Genomic DNA, 12,331 nt, shown 5'->3' with positions numbered 1-12,331 from the left:
GTTGTACAATAGCACACACTGGTTCATAATTAACTTTCTTGTCCAGGTAACCATTAATTACAACTTCACTGTTGGCAGGTATAGTTATCTTCCTACTCTCTGCTGATCTGATGAAAGCTAGAATGTCTCTGTTCTTGGCAAGTTCTCTTTCACGCATTACCAAGCATCTCATGGACAGGTACCATGGCGTATGCATGTCTGCTCTCTGTAAAAATTGGTTTCCATACATATCCTTGGTAGTCTCCATTATGATGCATAGTAGGTTTGTCCCAATAAGAACAGGAACCTTCGAATTATACGCACTCTGTGGAACAACCAGGAACAAACAGTTATTCAGTAATGGGAATGATGAAATTCCCGATATCTGTACATCCAGTGAAATGTATCCTGAATATGGAAGTTGTAGTCCATCTGCACATTCCACATTCAATGCAAAGTCTAAAGATTGCAAGGGAATTTCAGGGAAATGTTCCTTATAGAAAGTTTCACTGATGGTAGAGACGGTTGATCCAGTGTCAAGTAGTGCAGTGGTTGCAACATCAAAAATCTTGACGGACACTTCATTACACTCTCCAATCAATGATGATTTCTTATTGTAAGTCTTTGAGGATGGTGTATACTGCTGATGTATGTATCCTCGTTCTGAAGACTTCCGAGTGTAGTAGGGTCGTCTCTTGTGGTGCGTAATTACTCGACATCCAATCGCAATGTGACCATGTTGTCCACATTTGTAACACACAGGTTCATTCACTGTATAATGGTTTGGATTATCATATGGTACATAGGATGACGATGACACAGTTCCAATGTTCATTTGTTCATGATCCTGCCTATTTACGATAGAATTATCTATGTCTGACTTCATGGACATCTGCATGGTGGTAGAACTCACATTGTCACTAGTGTCTTTCTTTTTCACAGATTTCTGTCTCTTGTGTGAATTCTGTTTCTCCTCTGATTCCATAAGATTTCTGTTTTCCGTAGGACAATCACTATCAACCAAGTGTTCTTGTTCCACTCTCCTCAAAGCCACTAACAGTTCATCGAAACTTTGAATGCTGTCGTACAGATATCCAGTTATGTGCTTCAGTGAAGGTTTGAGTCCAATCCATAACATGTTGTGTAGCATTAAATTCCTTTCTGTTTGGTCAATGTCCTTAGTCTGACATACTTTACACATAATGTCCTCCAACCTACAACTCCATGATGTAACATTTTCACTGGGTTTCTGTCGTGCTGAATAGAAATCAGCAAGAATAGCCTCAGCCCTATCGACAAGTCCATATACACTGTCCAACCTAGCGAGAATGTCTGATAGAGTTGCTTCGACACCTAGGTTCATGACAGTTCTGCTGGCTTCTCCTTTCAGGGACTGTCGAATGGCTTGAAGTATTTTATCTGTAGGATATCCTTCTTGCATTAAGCATCGAACTTCATAGTGCCAAACCTGAAATGAAGTTGCACCTTTTCCCGAAAACAATGACAATTTAGGAATATGTATAGGCCAAACAAATTCATGATAATCTACCATCCAATCGATAAAACTTTGAGGTGAATCTACATTTGGTTTAACATCTAATTCTTTAAAAGCTGTGACAATATTGTCAATCTCTTTTGCTGAAAACTCCATGATACTACTGTATGTAACTTCACTATCACCTATGAGATGAAAACTCAGAGTGTCTATGGTGACATACAAAGTACACAAAATGGTACAGATTAGTGTGAAATACATATGTCAATTATTCTAAGTTCAATCATTCTCATAACACAAAGTACATGAGAGCAACACAAGCATGCAGCATAAAAACTATATATTTGCATAATCAATGTAAACAAACCCCTTCATGTAACCAAGCAGTATTTCCGGTATGTAAAGATGCACTTCCGGTTTGCAGAACATGTAAACAAATATGTGCAATTTTCAAAGACAAAAAAAAAAATACACCTCAAAAAATGTTTGTCAATGTATGCAAAGTATTTACTAATAATTCCTAAAAAAAAAATCTGCAATAAAGAATTACTGAAACAGAATTTTAATTACATGCTGAGAATGCTGACACTTCAATAGGGCTTCGTTCCAACTTAAAGCTTGTCAAATAACAACAAAAACACGTGAAGTTGACAGAGGTCTAACTGTCAACGAAATCTGGCAATTGTATGGACTAAAATTTATTTCAGCTAACCCAGACGAACAAGTGTGATAACAGTAAGTAAAATTAAACTTCACTGTATATTTTGAACCAATTACTTTACCTAAATGACTGAGAAAAGGAACAAAATATTCCTCTAACTTCTTCACGAAAACATCAAAACAAACCGACTTCCGGTGAAATTCTAGAAGCGGACCTCGAACCCGATCTTAATGATTGTGATCACAACACGATAACGGGCGCGGATCTCAGTACTTATTTCTACAGTAAATTTTAAATTACCTGTACAAAGCTTGTGGGGTATAAAAGATGATTATGACAGACAAACACTGATCAGATTCTAGTAACTACATATCTACACAAAACTGCAGGAACTAACAAACCACAATGCAAACAACTGACCAATTAAACTCACTGACTAAACTATATACACCAGTCAAATTTTATGTCACTGTCAATAAGGTCAGTAAACTTTTTGGTCACATATTAGTGCTAAGAAGGATAGGCTAAAAAAAAAATGGAGAAACTGAATGCTGTGCTCGGGACTTTCTCACATAATTTTTACAAAATTTACTTTAAGTGACTTAATTCAAATGAAAATTATTTAACCAGATATCACTGATAAAAAAAAAAAATTTACACAATGAATTTACAAAAAAAAATTAACTAGAAATTTTTCAATCAAAAAAATTAGAAAAATAAACTATGGCCAAAATACAAAGATAACCAGTACTGGATTTAAAACCCAAAATTTGAATAAAGCAAGAAAAATTTACATTTTACATTTTAGAAATCAAGGGTAATCAAACAAAAAAATATTCAAACCCTTTGCAAATTAAATTACAGCATTCACATGATTTACACACTATCTGCGAAAGATTTAAAAACAACTGTATGGCATGCCTGTAAAAATTATATGTACCTTGTAAACAGTTTCTAACAGTTAGTGTACGTACACAATACCTCTACTGGCCAGGTTCGAATCCACTGAAGTTCACAGCTGTTACTCTTATGCGCACACAAGTTCAAAATCAAACACGGCTCACTAAAATGTCACAGTTTGTCACACTGCACCGAATTTGCTGCATGTTGACCTGTCCATCTCATCATGGTTGAAGGCATCCAGCCCCACGTTGGGCGCCAATGTTGCAGGGGTGGTTTATACTAGATGTAAATAACTCAACTCCTGGCTAAGGGTTCATTATTGTGTTTATTACTGATGTTTATGGAAGTCAATATTATAAACAAAATGGCCCTATAAAATAAAATAATAACAATGAATATCACATGAGATAACAAATGTATATAATATATATTACTTATTCTTACTGATGTACAATAAATAGACTTAACTGTTAAGAGTTATCTTCCTTTACTTTGAATATTTAGCATATACATAAATCACTGTACAAATATTCTTTACACAAATAATTTACTGCCACATTTCAATAAATGTAACAATATGTAATTATAACTTAAAATATACAGAAGGTAACATATGTTCAAATTACCTCTCTATGGGACAAGGCCCATTCCATAAAACATAGTAAATAGCCTGGATGCGTCATACAGGTCTACATATTGTCAGGTCTGGTCTTAAAGGTCTCAAAGTCTTTGTCTTTGTCTAAAAATTCTCTTGTTACAAAAACCACAACTATCCTGACCAAATTCTCTGAGTAGTCCATCTGAGAACAACTCAGAACCATCAAAACTTAAAACCAATAAAATTACAGAACCCTAATGTCATAACCTTTGAACTCTATCGCTCACCAAGTAAATAAAGGGGTGGATCTGGGTTTTGTATTAAATCATAAAATCTTATTTAATTTCATTTATATCAATAATATTTATTCAAATATTATGTGATATACATTATATACAGTTAAAACACACTGCTACACTTATATAGTTATATAGATACATTTAATTCCTTCCTTTATTAGAAGACGCTGTTCCCTTTAAAACTAAATTAAAAAAGAAAAGAAAGTTGTAAAAAATAATTTATGAGTTAACCATAGAACACGTTTAAAACCTTATTTAGAAGAAAATTAACATTAAATACAGTAGGGTATATTATTTATAGCGAGTTTGTTTAAGTTATACACACGAAGAGTTCTGATTTACTTGCCGAATGAAAACGCTTACCTGTTTAAACATTGTTCTAAGTGTTATACATTTACTTTATTTTGTTCTTATAAAATTTTAAAATGAATGCTTCGTAGCGAACACATGCCAGTTTATATTTTTCAAACAATCTTTGCCAATTACTACACTGCATGTACACGTTAGTTGTTTGTGCTGTGTAGAGCAACTATCAGAGTACACAATGTATTTCAACATCGAGGTGCCCGCGGCTCTCTGTAGCCACGTGTATGTAAACGTGTATGTAAACGAGGACTGGACTACAACACTTAAGACACAAAGCGGCAGAGATGGATGAAACTGTTTGCTATATTACAAAGACTTGAATTATAGTACATGTATATTTGAAGGAATTTTTATTTATGTTAATGTTTATTTAATTCTATAAATAATAAATGGACATTCACAAGAGTGATGGTAAAAATAATATGTGCGTAGCATGCGTAGTAATTACAATTATTTACCTAAGCCCCCATTCAATTACAATTGCAGATGAATTAAAATACAACAACACGGGATAGAGCAATACTTTTTTTAAATGTATTGTTGCATGAACAGACAAAAACAGCGATTAAAATTCAAAATGATTTTTATGCACCAGTGTTTGGAATTAAGATTATAAAAGATCAGTAAAGTAATCTTACTGATTCGATATAATTAAAAACATAACTTTCCATTAATTAATAGCTCTTTGTACAAAATTGACATTATACGCGATCACAAATACTAGCTTTGTTTATGGCCACAGGTGGCTAGTACACTGGTGACCTCGATCAACAGCGTGGGATTCGCGCGTTAGGTTACATAACTAAACATCGAGCTGAACATGGAGACCGTAATATGCATACAGCTAATGATCGTGAATTATTCAATGCATACAGTTTAAAATCACTTACAAAGTTTGTTGTAATAATAAACGTAGAAAGATAGATTTAATATTCTCCGCTTTTGAACACTATTAATCTAATTTAAAAAAGAAGAAAAGAAAGACTAGTTGTAATAAATAATTTAATAGTGAACCATAAACCACGTTTTAAACCTTATTAAAAAGAAAATTAACATTAAATACCGCAGGGTATATTATTGATAGCAAGTCTGTTTAAGTTATACACATGAAGAGGTCTAATTTCCTTGCCGAATGAATAACGTTACCTGTTTACCTGGCCTGCTTTCTAATACGTATTACGCAATACCCATGGTATACTCGAACAAAACAACATTTTCATTAGATCAAAAAGGTGTAAAAGAACAATTTTGTTCCCAAGATCCAGATCAAAATATTTACCGTTTTTGAGTTAAAGCAAAAACTTTTAAGGGCCCAAGATCCCTAATCATAGGGGCCAGCCCCTTTTAAATAGTATAATATGAAAGCCCTTGCAATTATGCACAACTTTTGTTCTACATGTCTTAACAAAATATTTCTAGTTTTCAAGATATAAAGGAAAATATGTCAAATTTTTTGCTGTTTTCCTCGTTCTAACTTTTGACCCCTCTCTAGCACCATTTTTAATGCAAAAATCAAAAAACAAAAACCGATGTGCACAACTTCAATGCTTCCTCTTTTCAATTTCAAAGGGTTTTGTGCTCCAATTATAACCATTTCTGAGCCTTTGTCTGGAAATCGGAGGCATGCAAAATTCAATCAAAGGGGAATAACTCGTGAACAGAAGGTAATTTCCGAATTGTATTATGGTATTCTGAGAGTGTTTTGTAAAGTCTAAAAGCTCTGAAAATTTGAACAAAATCTGTTTAAAAATGAGGAAGATATGAAGCATCAAAGTTGGCGTCTAGGAAAAAAAAAAAAAGAATAATCTTAATCATCACAATCAGTAGAAGGTCTTCCGTTGGAAACGGAAGACCTTAACAATATATCAATTATCTAATATTCTGATCATAAAAATATAACAAATTATCTGTCTTCCCTTTAACAATTATTTATCATATTTATCAATTTAACTCGATATGTTCTATATAAGGGAGTTAACTCTTACAATATAATTACTCTTAACAGTCTTGTGAAGAGTTATCTTTCTTTTATCTTTCTGTACAAATCATAAAAAATATATATACAGATAGACATACCAATTTATGGAACTGAACTTTCTCCAAAGCAATAATTTAATTCTTTACTTATGGTGCTACCTATGTACAATAAATAAAATAATCAGGATTTGTTCTTTACAAATACCTTTCTCATAATCAATAGATATTCAAATTAGTTTGACTATCAAAATATTCACATCAAAATATTTCTAGGTATATATACAAATTAATTAATGAGAAAACTCCATCAGATTTATCTACATCTGATTATACAGACAGATAATTCAATATGTTAACATTTAAAAGTGAAATATTATGTTTTCCACCTATTTCACATAAATTATGGAAAACATATCTTAAGGCATAAAAAGATAAAAACTTACATTTTCAGGAACTGTCTTAGGTCTTTGAATAAAGTAAGTTAGCAGCAATATAACTATGTCTTCTCCATTCTAAATCTTGAGCTAATTCTGAATAAAACTCAGTACCCCACAAAGACTAAACTTTCAACCAATGAAATCTAACCATTTCAAAATCTGACCAATAGATATGCGTGTGGTCATGTAAAAGTATATGTACAGGTGTGGATCCAAAGGGGTGTATATCTATGTCACTAAATACCCATGTTAGTACAGAATGAACAGAATGAAACTTTAATAGAAAACTTATCATTTATGCATTTATAACATATTTAATAGTTTATTTAATTTATTTAATTTATATTTAATATTTAAAATCATTTCAACTTTTATTATTTTAATAAAAGTACCTCTACTACAAACTCCCCCCCATTAGAAAATGACGTCCCCGTCATTTCTCTAATGGACTTACTGACTGTATTCTGTTCTGTTCCTGCTATACTTCTTGTTTACTGGAATATCTGAAATAAAAATAAATATGTACAATTAAAATCAGATTAGCTTTTCTTTAAAATATCCAGCATGGTTTGAACTATTTCATTCTCATATGATTTCATTTCTGATATTGCTTTCAAACGATGTAGATAATTGCATTTCTTCATCCATTCATCTTGATGCTGCTGCTGTGCTAAGACATATTCCTGGGGGTTTAACCAATCTGGTTTTCTTCTCTCCCTAGTACTCCTCCTCGGTAACACTGGTACAGGTTCTTGTTCTTTATCTTCAGATCTAGGACTTACATCAGCTATAGCATGTTCCTGCTGTTGCTCTGCCTCTATCTGTACTGGCTGTTGCTCTGTTGCTTTCTCCTCTGCATCATGATGCTGTATTTCTTCCTCTGCTTCTCTTTCCTGTCTCTGTTCTCTCTGGTCAACAGTCTGCTCTCTAGGGCTCTGTACAGTCTGCTCTATAGGGCTCTGTACTCTCTGCTCTCTAGGGCTCTGTACTGTCTGGTCTTTTGATCTCTGTACTCTCTGCTTTCCTGAGTGCTTACCAACATCTTCTGGGATGTTAACCTCAGGAATCCTTGGTACCGGTACTGGGATAAATTCTATTTCTGACTCTTCATCAGAACTAACTTCTCTTTCATCTTCTAATTCTTTAGCCTCTGGTGTTTTCTCTTGAACCTGTTCTTGTTTTTTCCATGTTTGCCTTGTCCTGGGTTTAGGAGTAGGTTTGGAAAGTGATGTTGATGATTCTTCTAAATTGGTTTCATATGAATCTAGATGTCCAATAGGGAGTAGTAGGTTTCTATGTAATGTCCGGTTTTTTCCTTTTGATGTTTCTTTTTGTACTTTATAAACTGGAATTTCTAAGTTTGGTTGGTCAATAACTAGGTAAGGTTCTTCTTCCCACTTATCTGCTATTTTGTGTTTCCCATCAAACGCTACAATCTTTACTAATACTCTGTCTCCTATCTGTATTTCTGCATTTGTAGTTCTCCTATCATAACTTTCTTTCTGTCTTTCCTGCGATTTCTTTGTTATCTTGTTTACTAGTTCATAGGCTGCTTTCATGTTTTCTTTCAAGTTACTGATGTACTTAGATACTGATTTCTTTTCTTCTTTCTTCAAGCCAAACTCTATGTCTATAGGTAATTTTGGTTCACGTCCAAACATAAGGAAATATGGGGAAACTCCTGTTGACTCATTCTTGATGCAGTTGTATGCATGTACTAACGGGTTAATGTACAGCTTCCAGTTCTGTTTCTGTGATGGTTTCAGGGTTCCTAGCATGTTGAGTAAAGTTCTATTATATCTCTCACATTGTCCGTTACCCATAGCATGGTAAGGAGTTGTTCTCGACTTTTTCATTCCTGTGATCTGGCATAATTCTTTTATAATTTGGCTCTCAAAGTTAGCTCCCTGGTCTGAGTGTATTCTAGTTGGAATTCCGTAGTAAGTGATGAAATTGTTGTACAATGCCTCTGCTGTTGTCTTTGCAGTCATGTTGCGAGTTGGAACCGCATGTGCAAAACGAGTGAAGTGGTCTGTTATGACGAGTACATGTTGATATCCTCCTTTACTCATCTCTAATGTCAAGAAATCCATGCAGACCAGTTCTAGTGGATAAGATGAATTGATGTTAACCAGTGGTGCCTTTTGATTTGTTGCCTTCCTATGCACACATCTGTTACAGTTCTTTATCCAGTTTTCAATGTCTTGGTGCATTCCTACCCAATAAAATCTGTCTTTGACTAAAGATGATGTTCTTTCTCTTCCTGGATGTCCAAATTTGTTATGTAATTCCATCAAAACTTTGTCTTTGAATCTTCTTGGTATTACCAATTGCTGATTAGAGTTGTCAAATGAAGTTGTTTCCCTGTAAAGAATATCATTAATTAATCTAAGTTTGTTGAAATTCCTAACTAATGCTTGCGAGTCAGGTTGAAATGGCAAATCCTCAAGTCTAGGTTTCTTTTGCAGCTTTACATAATGGATCCATGATCTAAGAGTTGGATCATTTCTCTGAACATTGTACCAATCAATCTGCTGGTCGATGACATCCTGTTGAGAAAAATTTAGATCAAAAATTGAGGTATCTAAAGACAAAGATGTTACAAGTGGCTCTGCATGAACTGCTTTACAAACTGCTTTGATGGAATCTGTAGAAATGGATTCAAAATCATTATTAGTAGGTCTTCTTGACAGAGCATCTGCATCTTGGTTCTGATTTCCAGGCCTGTAAATAATATTGAAATCATAAACAGATAAAGCTGCTAGCCACCTATGTCCTGCAGTGTCAAGTCTCGCTGTTGTCAGTACGTATGTCAGAGGATTGTTGTCCGTCAATACTGTAAATTTATGTCCATAAAGATAGTCATGAAATTTTTCACAAATGGACCATTTCAAAGCTAAGAACTCTAATTTGTGTGCTGCATAGTTTTTCTCAGTAGGACTTAGACTGCGACTTGCGTAGCTGATAACTCTTTTTCTTCCTTGTTGTTCCTGATACAACACAGCTCCAAGTCCTAACTTGCTGGCATCCGTGTGTAATTCAAAAGGTAGGTTGTAATCTGCAAATCCAAGAATTGGAGGTTCTGTTAAACATTTCTTAAGGTGTTGGAAGGCTTCTTTCTGTTCTATTCCCCATTTGAATTCCTTTGTTGCATGTTTTCCTTTCTTTTCCTTTTTGATATTTGATTTTGGCATCATTTCTGTCAAGGGTTTTGAGATTTTACTAAAATTTGGAATAAATCTCCTATAATACCCGATGAAACCAATAAACTTTCTTATTTCTTCTGGTGTACTAGGAGTTGGCCAATCTAAGACTTTTTGCACCTTTTCTGGATCCGTTTCTATGCCTTCTTCTGAAACAATGTGGCCTACATACTTAACCTTCTTCATAAATAGGTTGCACTTCTTTGGTGATAGTTTCAGGCCTGATTCTCTAAGTTTATCAAATACTAGTTGTAATCTGTGAATATGCTCTTCATAAGATCTCGAGAAAATGATCAAGTCGTCAAGAAAAATAAAACAAATATTCAAATGTAGGTCTCCTAGACAGCTCTCCATCAACCGTTGGTATGTTGCTGGGCTGTTTGATAGTCCAAATGGAAGTCTGTTAAATTCATAAAAACCGAGAGGTCCCACGGTGAAAGCTGTTCGTTCTTTATGTTCTTCTAAGATCTCAACTTGGTGGTAGCCAGACTTCATGTCCAAAACTGAGAAATACTTATTTCCTGAAAGTGCATTAAGAATTTCTTCAATCCGTGGCAATGCATAGGCATCTTTCTTTGTTCTTTGGTTCAGTTGTCTATAATCTACACACATTCTTAATTTGTTGTCCTTTTTTCTGACTATTACTACATTACTTGAGAATGGTGAACTTGATTTTCTTATGATGTTGGAATTTAGCAGCATCTGTAAATGGTTTCTGATTTCTTCAAACATAGCAGGTGGTATTCGCCTCGTTCTCTGCTTGAAAGGTTGTTTATCTAATAAATCTATTCTGTGCTTTACGGTAAAGGTCATTGGCAAAGGGGTTAGGACTGGGAGGGACAAGGAATGGGTTAGGACTAGAAGGGGCAAGGTCATGGTCAATACTAGGACTAGCATGAACAGACGGACTGGGTAATTCCTTCTTTAAGGATTCAGCATATTTCAAAACCCAGTTTTTAAATTCTTCAGGAGTACTACCTTCAGGCTTGATGTCTAATGCCTGAAATGTAGATGACAAATCAGACATTTCTGTTTCTGTAAGCTCTGCCATGATGGTAATAAATAATAAATACCAAATCATGCAGATATTTGACTAATCAATGCAAAAATTGCAATTGTATACCATGCAAGTAAAAAAATGACAACTCAAAGAAACTGACGCGCATCTAACTGACAGATGAAACAAATAAACCGACGCGTTGATTGACTGTCAATAAACTCTTGTTTGATTTAAATTGTTTTAAACAATTTACATTTTGCAATAAACACACAAAATGTTACACGATTTTAAACCATGTTTATAATTTTTTTTAAATGGAAAGTATCAGAAGCTAATGATGTTAGTACCTTAACACTAAACTAAGTGGTCACCATGACAGACAAACTCCTGATCAGATTCTGTATTTCAATGTGAGAACAAATGTGGTTCTGTGTTCACTATATAAACTCAAATTCACTGTATACCTAAACTCTCAACTGCACTAATGTATGACAATCACACCTACCCGAATTTCCTCTATACGTTATCCAAAACAACCTGCTAACTGTACCTGTGTCAGTCCGTTTTCTCTTGTCTGAGTCAAAGTATTTTAAATATTTGTACTAAATAATTGTTACAATAATGAATGAATAATAATATGGGAAAAAATAAACAATGTGAAACGGCCGAAAAATCTCTGTCTTTGTTTTTAACAACACGTGTTTTCAAACTCTAAACTCTTCAACTGGCCAGCCAATATTGTATCAAAAGTAAATAATCGCTACACTTAATATAGTATCTTGTTGAATAAATAAGTAAACAACCACTAAATATAATGTTAATCAAATAAATTTACTTTAATCCAGCGTTGTTGTGGTCTGTGGCCTCCACGTGAATGTCAATAGAGAAAATTCGAATGAATTACTCACAGTCACTGATCAGTGTCACAAAAGCGCTTGGTTGATCGGATATTTCCGGAATTAGGCCTACCAGTCTAGTTGCTCATCTATGGAATGGATTTTACGTTGGGCGCCATTTTGTAGCGGGTATTCCCGGCAATGATGGAAAACACACTTGTAGCTTTTTAAATTTTACATTTTATTATGGTGACATGTCTAGTTGATGATAAATGGATAATGGAAAATGGACTAATGGAATATATGGAATAATGGAAAATGGATATGTCCTGCAATATACAAATTGCGTCATAAAAATATGTACAAACAATATATCAATTATCTAATATTCTGATCATAAAAATATAACAAATTATCTGTCTTCCCTTTAACAATTATTTATCATATTTATCAATTTAACTCGATATGTTCTATATAAGGGAGTTAACTCTTACAATATAATTACTCTTAACAGTCTTGTGAAGAGTTATCTTTCTTTTATCTTTCTGTACAAATCATAAAAAATATATATACAGAT

The sequence above is a fragment of the Saccostrea echinata genome, unplaced genomic scaffold (assembly GCF_033153115.1).
Source record: "Saccostrea echinata isolate AGI-Se365-2 ecotype Australia unplaced genomic scaffold, CSIRO_AGI_Sech_v1 ptg000002l, whole genome shotgun sequence".
In the NCBI taxonomy this organism is placed as follows: Eukaryota; Metazoa; Mollusca; class Bivalvia; order Ostreida; family Ostreidae; genus Saccostrea; species Saccostrea echinata.
This window is presented reverse-complemented; position numbering follows the sequence as displayed.